Raw genomic sequence first — 11,710 nt, 5'->3', positions numbered from 1 at the left:
GTAAGGACCCAAACAAAGAGTCTCTCCCATTATTATTTTTCCTCAGTTGGGCAAATCCTTTAGGATAATTGGGGTTGAAATTATGCTTTTTAGGTTAAGAAAATTTGAGTAGCTACTGCCAAAGAACGTAGATATATCACAATACATATATGTATTATTAGATCACCTGTAACCTAATAAAAATGAGGCCAAAACATTTTTTTGAAGTTGTAAAAAAGGATCTATGTCATTTCTGTGAATCACATGCTTTACAGTTGGAGACTCAGAGTAAGCAGAAGCAGCCAAATATCCCTGATCCCTTCAGACTAGTTTTATTCAACGGTACAAGTAAAAATGCTTTTTTATTAAATTTTTGTCAACTACATTTATCTAATATTCCAAGAGGCAGGAAATTGATGAAAGAAGCAATTGAAACAAGGAAACAGTTTTTTTCTTTAAAAAAAAATAATTTCAACTTTTATTTTAGATTCAGGGGTTACATATGCAAGTTTGGTACCTGGGTACATTGCATGATTCTGAGGTTTAGGGTATGATTGATCCTGTCACCCAGGCACTGAACATATGTAGTACCCAATAGGTACTTTTTCAATTTGTCCCCTTTGCTACCTCCCTCCAGTAGTCCCCAGTTTTTTGTTGCCATTTCTTTGTGCATGGGTACCCAAAGTTTAGCTCCCACTTATGAGAATATGTGGTATTTTATTTTCTATTCCTGCATTCATTCATTTAGGATAATGGTCTCCAGCCACATCCATGTTGCTGCAAAGGACATGATTTCATGCATTTTTATACCATGGAGTATTTGTACCACATTGTCTTTAACCAGTCTACCACCGGTGGGCACCTAGGTTGATCCCACGTCTTTGCTATTGTGAGTAGTGTTACAGTGAATATGTGAGTGAATGTATCTTTTTCGTAAAATGATTTACTTGCTTAGATATATATCTAGCACTAGCATGGAATGTTTTTGTATTTGTATCATTTGTGACTTCTTTCAGCAGTGTTTTGTATTCCTCCTTATAGAGATCGTTCAACTCCTTAGCTAGATGTATTTCTAGGTGTTTTATGGTGGCTATTGTAAATGGGATTGCATTCTTGATTTGACTCTTAACTTGAATAGTATTGATGTACAGAAATGCTACTGGTTTGTACATTGATTTTGTATCGCGAAACTTTACTGAAGTTACTTATTCGTTCCAGGAGACATTGGGCAGAGTCTTTAGGGTTTTCTAGGTACAGAATTATATTGTCCGTGAAGAGAAGTAGTTTGTCTTATTTTCCTATTTAGATGCCTTTTATTTCTTTCTCTTTCCTGATTGCACTGGCTAGCACTTCCAGTAGTATGTTGAATAGGGTGGTGAAAATGGGCATTCTTGTCTTGTTCTAGTTCTCAGAAGGAGAATGCTTCTAAATTTTGCCCATTCAGTATGGTGTTGGCTGTGGGTTTGTCATAGATTGCTGTTATTATTTTCAGCCATGTCCCTTTAAGACCTAGTCTGTTGAGGGTTTTTATCATGAAAAGATATTGCATTTTGTCTAAAGATTTTTCCACATCGAGGGTATCAGAAACATGATATCTGATATGTAAGGCTAGAGCAGCATGGATAATTGGTTCCAGACAATGCTTTGAGAGTAAACGACTATATATTGGAAATGAAGTACATATTCATATTACCATCCTAGTACAGCTTACAGCTACAGAAAATGATCTTTACACCTACTTGCAAATGAAAACTTGAGTTAGATAAAAATAATTTACATGAAATGAGTAAATATTTTTTAATCACTAGCATGTATATATAATATATATAACATTATTGCTTGTTTTCTATTTTTACTGACTTAATATAAATTGTTATTTGTACCATATATTTGTTTTTGCTCTTGTATACAGAAATGTTAATAAATACATTATGAACAGACTTACATGAATGGCATTCAACATTTATTTTACCTGCCTATCCATTAACTCTGTGAAGTCAGCACCTTAGATTCTTAGTTTTATTTTATAACTATAATTTAACTCCAAAAGCAACATAAATTTTCACATATATTTAAATCTATCATGCTTAAAATTGAATCCAGAATTCTGGAAGAAAATAAGTAGGGTGGTTTATGAAAGCACAGAGACCAAAATTATACGACACACACACACACACACACACACACACGTATCGTAATCCAAAAGGGGTTAAAACTACTTATAATTGGCTGGGCATGGTGGCTCGCACCTGTAATCCCAGCACTTTGGGAGGCCGAGGTGGGCAGATCATGAGGTCAGGAGATCGAGACCATCCTGGCTAACAAGGTGAAACCCTGTCTCTACTAAAAATACAAAAAAAAATTAGCCAGGCATGGTGGCGGGCGCCTGTAGTCCCGGCTACTTGGGAGGCTGAGGCAGGAGAATGGCATGAAGGAGAATGGCGTGAGTCCCAGGAAGCAGAGTTTGCAGTGAGCCGAGATTGTGCTATGGCACTCCAGCCTGGGCGACAAGAGTGAGACTCCGTCTCAAAAAAAAAAAAAAAAAAAAAAAAAAAACTAACCTGAGGGTCAGAAACTATGTGGTAAGTATGATACTTAATTTACCTTGATCATGCAACATTCGACATAAAACAAATAAACTATTGTTGAAACTCGGGCGTTGCTTTTATGGATGATCAAAGTAAGTAGTTTCTTGAGATGGAATCTATTATTGGTGAAGATGAACTGAACATTGTTGAAATGTCAACAAAATATTTAGAATATTGCATAAACCTAGAGGATAAAGCAGTGGCAGAGTTTGAGAGGATTTTTTCCAATTTCGAAGGATGTTCTACTGTGGGTAAAACGCTATCAAACAGCGTTGCATAGCATGCTACAGAGAAATATTTCGTGAAAGGAAGTGTCAATTAGTGTTGCAAACTTCAATGTTGTCTTATTTTAAGATATTGTCACAGCCACCTCAAATTTCAGCAACCACCACCCTGATCAATCAGCAGCTATCAACAATGAGGCAAGAACCTCCACCAGCAATACGACTCCCACTCAATAGAGTTTCACAAGATTGTTAGCATTCTTTAGCAACAAGCAATAATTTATTTCTAAATTAAAATATTTATATTGGTTTTTAGACATAATGCTGTTGTACTCTTTAAAAACTACAGTATAGTGGCCAGGCGCAGTGGCTCATGTCTGCAATCCCAGCACTTCGGGAGGCCAAGGCAGGCAGATCATGAGGTCAGGAGATGGAGACCATCCTGGCAAACATGGTGAAACCCTGTCTCTACTAAAAATACAAAAAATTAGCTGGGTGTGGTGGTGGGGGCCTGTAGTCCCAGCTACTCAGAAGGCTGAGACAGGAAACTGGCATGAACCCAGGAGGCAGAGCTTGCAGTGAGCCACGATGGTGCCACCGCACTCCAGCCTGGGTGACAGAGCGAGACTCTGTGAAAAAAAAAAGAACAAATAAACAAACAGAAAAAACTAAGCATAACTTTTATATGGACTAGAAATAGAAAAGATTGTGATACACTTTACTGTGATATTTGCTTTATTGCAGTGGTGGACCTAACCAGCAATATCTCTGAGGTTTTCCTGTACTTCATTGAGCATTTGGCAATCACCTTATCCTTCAGGATTAGTTTGATTTTTGCAGGGGACAAATCTGGCAAATTAATCAGAAATATCAGTTACTAGTACCTTTGCATCCTTTAGCATTTAAGGATGACATTGTTTCCTGGCAGTTTCTATGGGATTGTTATTATTTTGATTTAATACCCATTTCAGAGGCTTCCATCTAGCAATTCTGTTTATATTAGCTCTTAATTTGTGGCACAAAGAACCAAAATGGTGGGATTGTATGATTTAACAAGTATGTTTATTCTAATAATGCATTTGGGGACTGGGTAAATAAATGACTACCCTGTAGTTCTGTAGATAGACCCAGTTTACCCACTGTGATCTGGGCCAAGGGTAACATTTCATTTATTACCTGATTATCATATACCATAACGTATCTTCCTAGGTCAGGAACCAATACTGAAATATTCCACATATAAATATATCTAATTACACTGCATATTCTGAGACTGGATAATTAACCACAGGAGATATTTGTAGTGCCAATGGAACCACTGTGAGTCAGACTGAGGCCAGAATTAGCTTCAACTATCATCTAACCTGCACAAGTTTTCTCTCTGATTCATGGCCTATGTTGGATTTTAGATCACTGAAGATCAGTGTCAATTTAGAGCCAGCATCTAATAACCCCTGTATTGGTCCATTTTCACATTGCTATAAAGAACTATCTGAGACTCGGTAATTTATGAAGAAAACAGGTTTAATTGACTCACAGTTCTGCAGACTATACGGGAAGCATGGCTGGGAGACCTCAGGAAATTTACAATCATGGCAAAAGGGCGAAGGGGAAGCAGGCTCAGTCTTCACACAGTGGCAGGAGAGAGAGAGAGTGAACGGGGAAATGCTCCACACTTTTAAATAACCAGGTCTTGTGAGAACTCACTCATTATCACGAGAACAGCATGGGGTAAATTCGTACCAATTATCTAATCACCTCCTGCCAGGGCCCTACCCGAATACTGGGGATTGCAATTGAACGTGAGATGTGGGTGGGGACACAGATCCAAACCATATCAACCTCTAACAGCTCTGAGCATTTCATGTCTCTAATGTATAGTGGATAGGACAAATTTATGGTGTGCATGAGGTGTGTTATAGAGTACCTTAGGAGTTTCGGGATTCCCCTTACCAAAGGTCTGTTGGTCTGTGATCTGTTTAAGTGAACAGGTAAGAAGCCATGAATCTCCACTCTATTGGTTCAACTTCTTTGTCTTCCTATTAAACTTATAATAAACATCATTTTTATTATTTGCAAAATGTTATGGGAAGCCATAATTTAAGGTTTTTCTAATTCTTACGTATTTCTTGACTCTATAACCAATTAGCCATATACTCAGATGACTGATGGCTTGCATTTATCTTTGCCTTTGATAGTTAACAGTACCATTTGGCCCCTACTGTGCTAGGATCACATTATTCCCATTGATAGTTGGAAACTCAATTCATTGCAACATTGTCCAACATCCTCTATGGCCTACAGAGGTCAGTAAGCTCAGAGGTGATTTTCTATCTTTTCAAGGATGCTCAAATGCCTTTGGAAATATTCACTTCACTCCAAATTACTCCTTTTCTGTTGGTCATCTGTTTCCTTCTGAAAAATTTACCTTTGCCTATATAAATAGGTGAGGGCAAACAACTTTTTAAAAATTTATTTCTTCTTCCATACTATGGATAAAATAAAAGATAAGATAAAATAAGATAAAATAAAAATTTTATCTAATATGTACTAAGATAAAATAAAAAATTTATATCTTCTTCCATACTATGTTTTGTATTTCTGTGACTGGGATATTTTGAGATCTAAATCTCACACTAGGCTGGAGGTAATTAGGGCTTGTGGGTTGGGATCCTGAAGAGTTTTGGTTGTGTTGCAACTGCAGCTGGTGAAGTCCTTGGAAGTTGTTATACAGGGATGGCGAGTTCCCTCCAGTAGTGACACAAAGACCATTTGACTGAGTTTCAAGTGTCCGGGGGGGCTTAAGGCCTTTAATCTTATCTGATTCTTTACAAATGTTCCCCTTCCATGTATCAAGACCCCAATCCTTGCTTGCCACTGACTTTATATTAACTAACTTAAGAGGTCGGATAGGGTTGAGATTATTACTAACGCCACAACTCTGAAACACTCAAAAGGCCACGGGATTGCTATACGTGTATCCATGCTTTGAATACAAGACATAAAGCATTCTTTCAAAGCTACCATCAAGGCTTTTTAATAATTTTTGTTGAAGCTGTAGTTGTTGCCTTCACTTAACACTTCAGGTCTCAAGTTCAGAAAGATGCCTCATAATTAATGTTCAGGTTCACTATGCAAAGATGAATTGGGAAATGGAGATCCATCCTTAGAGAAACTGAATGGTTTGGATTTAAACGTTTTGTGTCTGGGTCTTTCTTTGTCACTAAGCATATAGTCGACAAAAGCACATACTGGCATTTGAAAAAAGTGGTGTGTGGCAGGAGTTTTCTGTCTCTTTTCATGAGGTAGGGTTTCTGTGGGTCTCCAATGGATCCAGGCTTCATGCAGTGAGCCTAACTTTAATCTTGTTTCTGGCCATGGGAAGCAAACCAGCACAACCACTGCACAATTAGAGCTCAGAGATCTGGGACCTTAAAACCTTATCTCCGACTCTAGTAGGAATTTTTCTGTCATACACAGTTCTATTTTGCTTTCTGTAGCTCAGCTGTCTTAGGTATTTTTCTTCATTGCATTTGTTAAGTAAACATTATATGTGGAGACATAAGGGATTATTGTCAGAGCTGATCATTTTGATTGGAGGTGTGTACATACATTTTATTGATGGGTGGAAATTCATAATTTTTCATTCAGAATATTGAAATAAAATTCAGCTGTGTCAATATGTCCCCATCGCAATGTAACATTTGTTAACTGCATTCACCATTTATAGTTACTATTAAGATTAAATAAACTACCCAGGTTATTAGTTTTCTATTGCTGCTGTAACAAATTACTATAAATGTAGTGGCTTAAAATAACACAAATTTGTTATCTTTCAGTTTTCTATATCAGGAGTCTGAACTATGACTTACTGCCTAAAATCACAGTACCTGTAGGGCTACATTACTTTCTAGAGGCTTTGGATATAATTCATTTGCTTGCCTTTTCAGCTCCTACAGGCCACCCCTAGTCCTTGTCTTGTGGCCCCATTCCTTTATCTTCAACACCAGCAAGATCAAGTTGTCATTTCTCTGAGCCTCCTTCTCTCCCATCTCTCTGATTCTGACAATTCTATCCCTTCTTCCCTATATAAGGATCCTATGATTACATTGGTTCCACTGGGGTTAACCAAGGATAATCTTCCGATTTGAAAGTAATCAAATTAGCAAACTTAATTCCATCTGTAACCTTAATCTCCCCTTGTCATATAACAGAACATAGTCACAAATTCTGGGGATTAGGGCATGGATATTTTTGGGAGGCCATTATTTTCCCTATCACACTGTCTTTGGGTTAGGCCTCATTAGTTTGAAACATATAAATAGGAAAATCGAAGGGTCATGAATATTAAATCCACATTCAATGCAACTTCATTTTTAACTGGAAAATCCTTACACAGATGTGTCCAACAAAATAAGATTTTAAGCAAAGTAATCATAGCCTCCTTGTTAGACAATCATTTTTATATATTTTCCACATTTGCAGAAGAGAAACTTCATAGTGGGAGAGCAGAAAATGGCAAAGAAACAATGGTTTCTTTTTTGGGGATAATCTTTTCATCTGACATCTCTCAGAAAACTATTATTTTTAAATCTAAATTACAGAGGACCACAATAACCTTATCCCACTGTAGATAGCTGAATCATGAAACTTCTGCATGTTCCTCCATTAAGAAATTACTCTATTATCTACAATTGCACCAAACGTAATTTAAGACAAGGCAAAGAATAAGGATGTATTCATTCATTCATTCATGCACTCAATTGTTTTTAGCATGTATTACATGCCTAAGAAACTTTGCTATTTACTATGGAAATTGTTATGAGAAACAAATACTTTTTCTCTTACTGTGATTTATTTCATTTTGTTTTAATCCAGTAATCTAATAATTTTGTTTGCTAAAATTTTGTTTAGTAAAATTTAGTAATTTTGTTTTACTCTAGTAACAAAATTTTATTTTAAGGTGATAATGAAACACACTTGTTGAAATCCATAAATTGTGCTTGCATTTTATTTTAATTTTTTTGTTTGTTCCCAGTGGTGGTATTGATTTTGGTTTGCCCAACTTTGCCTATATCCAACATAGTTGATACTGTTATGTTGATCCTCTGACTCTGTTAACCATTAACACGTTTAATTATTGTAGCTTCAGTGTTTTGTGGGAAAAAAAATGCTATTGTATATTTAAACATTTTTCTGTTATTATATGATTCAGTTTTCATTCTCCTTAGTTGAGTGAGAGTTCTAACTTTCTAGAGTAACATACCTAAAATAACAGTAAAGAAAACTTTATCTATGTCTGTTTATGAATATATATAACATGATTGCAGTGGGATACACTGGACTGTCAGATATTTTAATTGATTTCTCATACTGTAAGCTATGATAAACAGCCCTCACCACTATGGCAAAGTAGTAGAAGTTATAAAGGTCCATATATATACCCTTTTTACCTGCAGGGTTGTGAATTAAATAGCACCTGAGCTCATGTGTGGCACCTGGGCAAATTTAAACTCAAGTCTAGCAAAAAAGGCCACAGAAATATAGAGATTTTATTTCTTAGGAGAGACGAGTTTTGATTTTTAAGATGGAAGAATATTAGTTTATCAGCATTCAGTGGAAATGCACAAATAAATCTTGTTGATATAATGTTTTATATAATAATATTATTCTCTTGCTTTGCATCAGTTTTACACGTGTATACATCTTTGCAGAATGTTTCTTAAAAATTATTTTCTTTGTTTCATGTATAATTTATGGTTGCTTTAACAGTAATATTTAATTTATTTCCCACCTACCAAGAAGTGTATGTAATAATAATAACTTAGATTTCCAAGGAGTTGTATATTTATATAGGTTTAAAAAATATATTCTTCTATAAGATTCTATTTTCTTTTGCTATAGATTATTTCAAATTGCATTTCGATTCATTCTAATTGCCTTTTTCTCCACGTGTCTGTATTTTTTTTTCCTTTAAATTACATTTATTTTAATGCTGAATTTACTCCCGTGCCATAAGTTTTTGTTTCTTCAGTTTCTTCTGGGATATCTTTTTCTTCTGGGCAACCTCCTCTTCTGGTTTAGGAACAATCTGTTCCTTTTCAGTAAGGATCATCTCAATGTGGCAGGGAGAGCTCATGTATGGGTTAATCCGACCATGAGCTCTGTAGGTCCGTCGGCGCATTTTAGGTGCTTTGTTTACTTGGATATGCTCGATGACCAGAGAATCTACATCTAAACCCTTAAGTTCAGCATTACTCTCTGCGTTTTTAAGCATGTGCAGCAAAAATTCAGCACTCTTTTTGGGCCATCGACCTTGTGTCCAGCCCCACTGCTTGGCCTGGGCACACCTGCCAACTCCACCATTGTAACGTCGGAATGGTACGCACTGTTTCTGTAAAGTGACATCTTTCAGATACTTCGTGGCTTTTCGAATATGCATACCCTTGATGGCCTGGGCAGTTTCACGAGTGTTCTTAAAGTGAACACGAAGATTGGAACCTCTTGATTTGCATGATTTCGTGGGGTTCCCCGGGTCAAGTGAATAGCGAACCATTTTCACAGATTACCTCAGGCCACTTAGGGAAAGAGCGTGTCTGTATTTTTAAAAAACTGTTTTGAATATTCCAGATACTGATTATGGTGGCGGTATCTTGCAAAAGGTGAGCAGCTTCACTCTTAATAAAGGGACCTTGATCAGCAACAAGTAGTGCAGAGGGAGCTCCTCACAACTCGACCAGTGTGAACCCAATTTGAGAACTGAGGGAGAAATCAACATCTGTGCAGATCAGGTGCTGCTAAGAGAATGCTGGCATTGGAGCTGAAAAGGTGACCTTGTTATCTCTGAGAAAAGTATTGAATATCAACCTACCTATGGTTTATCAAGAAAATTCTCCTGGATTAATTATTTTCTTGCTAATTTTAGTCAAATAAAATTCTTTCTGAAATTTTCTTTCATCCATTAATATTTTTTACCAGAGATAGCTGAAATTAATTATGACTTACTCAGCTTCTAGACATTTCTTATCCTCACTAATTATCTCAACTATAACTAGCTTAAAATGGTTACATGCTAAAACTCAATTTTTCAATAGAAACTAGTTATTAAAACATTTTGTCTGTATTTTCTCAGAAAAATGATAAAATTAACTTATCTTCAAACTGGAAACATTTTTCTATTGTAAATAAATATGAAAAAAGGGAATGACTTCCAATACTACCAAATAAAAATGATGAGACAAGATTCTCTATGCCAAATAGATGCTTGATAATGTATTTGTTAACACAAATAAACAATGCTTACTCTTTCAGTGAGGCTTAATTTTAGATAGTTTTGTTTTCTCAAGACATAAACAATTTAAAAAATAAATTAAAAAATAAAATAGATGATTAGCTGTTGGCATATTTGCAATGAAAAATAAAGTAAACCCATTTCATTACTGTCTATCTTACGTGTGAAATAAACCATACTAAGCCTGATAATTTCATAGAAAAATCCAGGTATTAATAAAATATGCATTCCTAAAAATGCACATAATTTTGCTTCAAATATTGCTAAAATTAATGCATTTACATTTTTATAAGAGTTTTTAACAGTTTTCTTATGATTCTATACTATCTTGGATATTGTACCTCTCTATTTTAAACCAATTTATGATGTATGAACACGAAGCAATCAAGACTGTTTTGGAGAGGCTGTGAAAGAGTTTGGACTTGTATTCAGGTAGGACATCTGGGATTTGGAAAGATACCAAGATGATCTACACTTTAGCTTCAATGTAATTGTTCATTTTAACTGATGCGATGTTGGGCATCCTCTGGATAAGGCAACATTTTGCTAATTTATTGATTTATAATCTATTTTCTACTTTCAATTTTGTAAGAAACAGTTCTAACTCTGAAGGAAAATAAAACTGTCTTTTTCACAACAAAGTCTCCCTGAATCAGTGTGGATACTCTCTATGACCTTTGTACATGTTTGCTTCAGAACTTGCAATGCTTTTTAACTCTTGAAAAACAGCTGTATTCCTTGTATGCTTTAAGAAAATCAAATTTGTAAGCACTATAAGATATATTATGACAATGGATATAACACAAAAATTATCCACATCTGCATTCTTCCTCATCAATTTCAGGTCTATCCTTTAGGATTCATTTAGAAAATCCAGTACTAGTTTTGCTGCCGTGATTGATGTCTTCATAGGTAGTTATCTGCATGTAACCTGAAAATATTTCGTGCACAACATGAGAATCAAGTGTGAGAGAATGTTAGAGCAAATCAAATTGAGCAACACATTTTGACTGACAAATAAAATAAAAACATCTTTTGAGTACCTTGGCATTTGTGATCATGTAGGGTTTTTTAACTGTCCGGAAATCCATTGCTATACATTTTTTTAACTACCACACTTCTGTTATTTAAAATAATCACAATAGCATTAGCACTCAATTAAATATTATGATTCTTCACAAAGCTTTTACTCTGCTTTACAGTTTAATTTTGCACACAATTAATAGCCATAATTAGTTCTACAGAGAAGACACCCTCTGGGGAATGTTTCTTCCTGGGATGAGTAGAATGGAAGCCCTGTGCATAATTCAGTTCATGGAGAAGAGTAAAGGATGGACTCATGGTTCCAGTTTGTAGGTGAAGCATGGTGACAAACGTCGATGGGAAGCATATACCTTGCAAAGTGGCTTCTCTCAGGTGATCTTCGCATTTAGAAACAAGAGCAGAGTCTCTGAAAGTCAGAAAACTGGGAGTCCTCGGTTACCACTTTCCCTAGACTAGGCTACAAAATTAACTTCTTAAATAATGGGTTTCCATTTTAGCCTCTCTCATTTTACATTTTCAAATGCACATTTATCAAATTCTTACCTGGCATTTATTATGATCTTGGCAGTATTTTAAATACTTTA

At 35.6% G+C, this 11,710-nt stretch overlaps 1 pseudogene across 1 annotated transcript; it reads right to left on the bottom strand.

The window, feature by feature from the left end:
* Positions 1-8,748: 8,748 nt before the first annotated feature.
* LOC104658559 lies at positions 8,749-9,383 on the bottom strand (annotated as a pseudogene). The gene has a single exon (XR_747440.2). The product of XR_747440.2 is annotated as a 60S ribosomal protein L17 pseudogene (transcript).
* Positions 9,384-11,710: the final 2,327 nt, after the last annotated feature.

The sequence above is a fragment of the Rhinopithecus roxellana genome, chromosome 18 (genome assembly GCF_007565055.1).
Source record: "Rhinopithecus roxellana isolate Shanxi Qingling chromosome 18, ASM756505v1, whole genome shotgun sequence".
Lineage (NCBI taxonomy): Eukaryota > Metazoa > Chordata > Mammalia > Primates > Cercopithecidae > Rhinopithecus > Rhinopithecus roxellana.
This window is presented reverse-complemented; position numbering and strand designations above follow the sequence as displayed.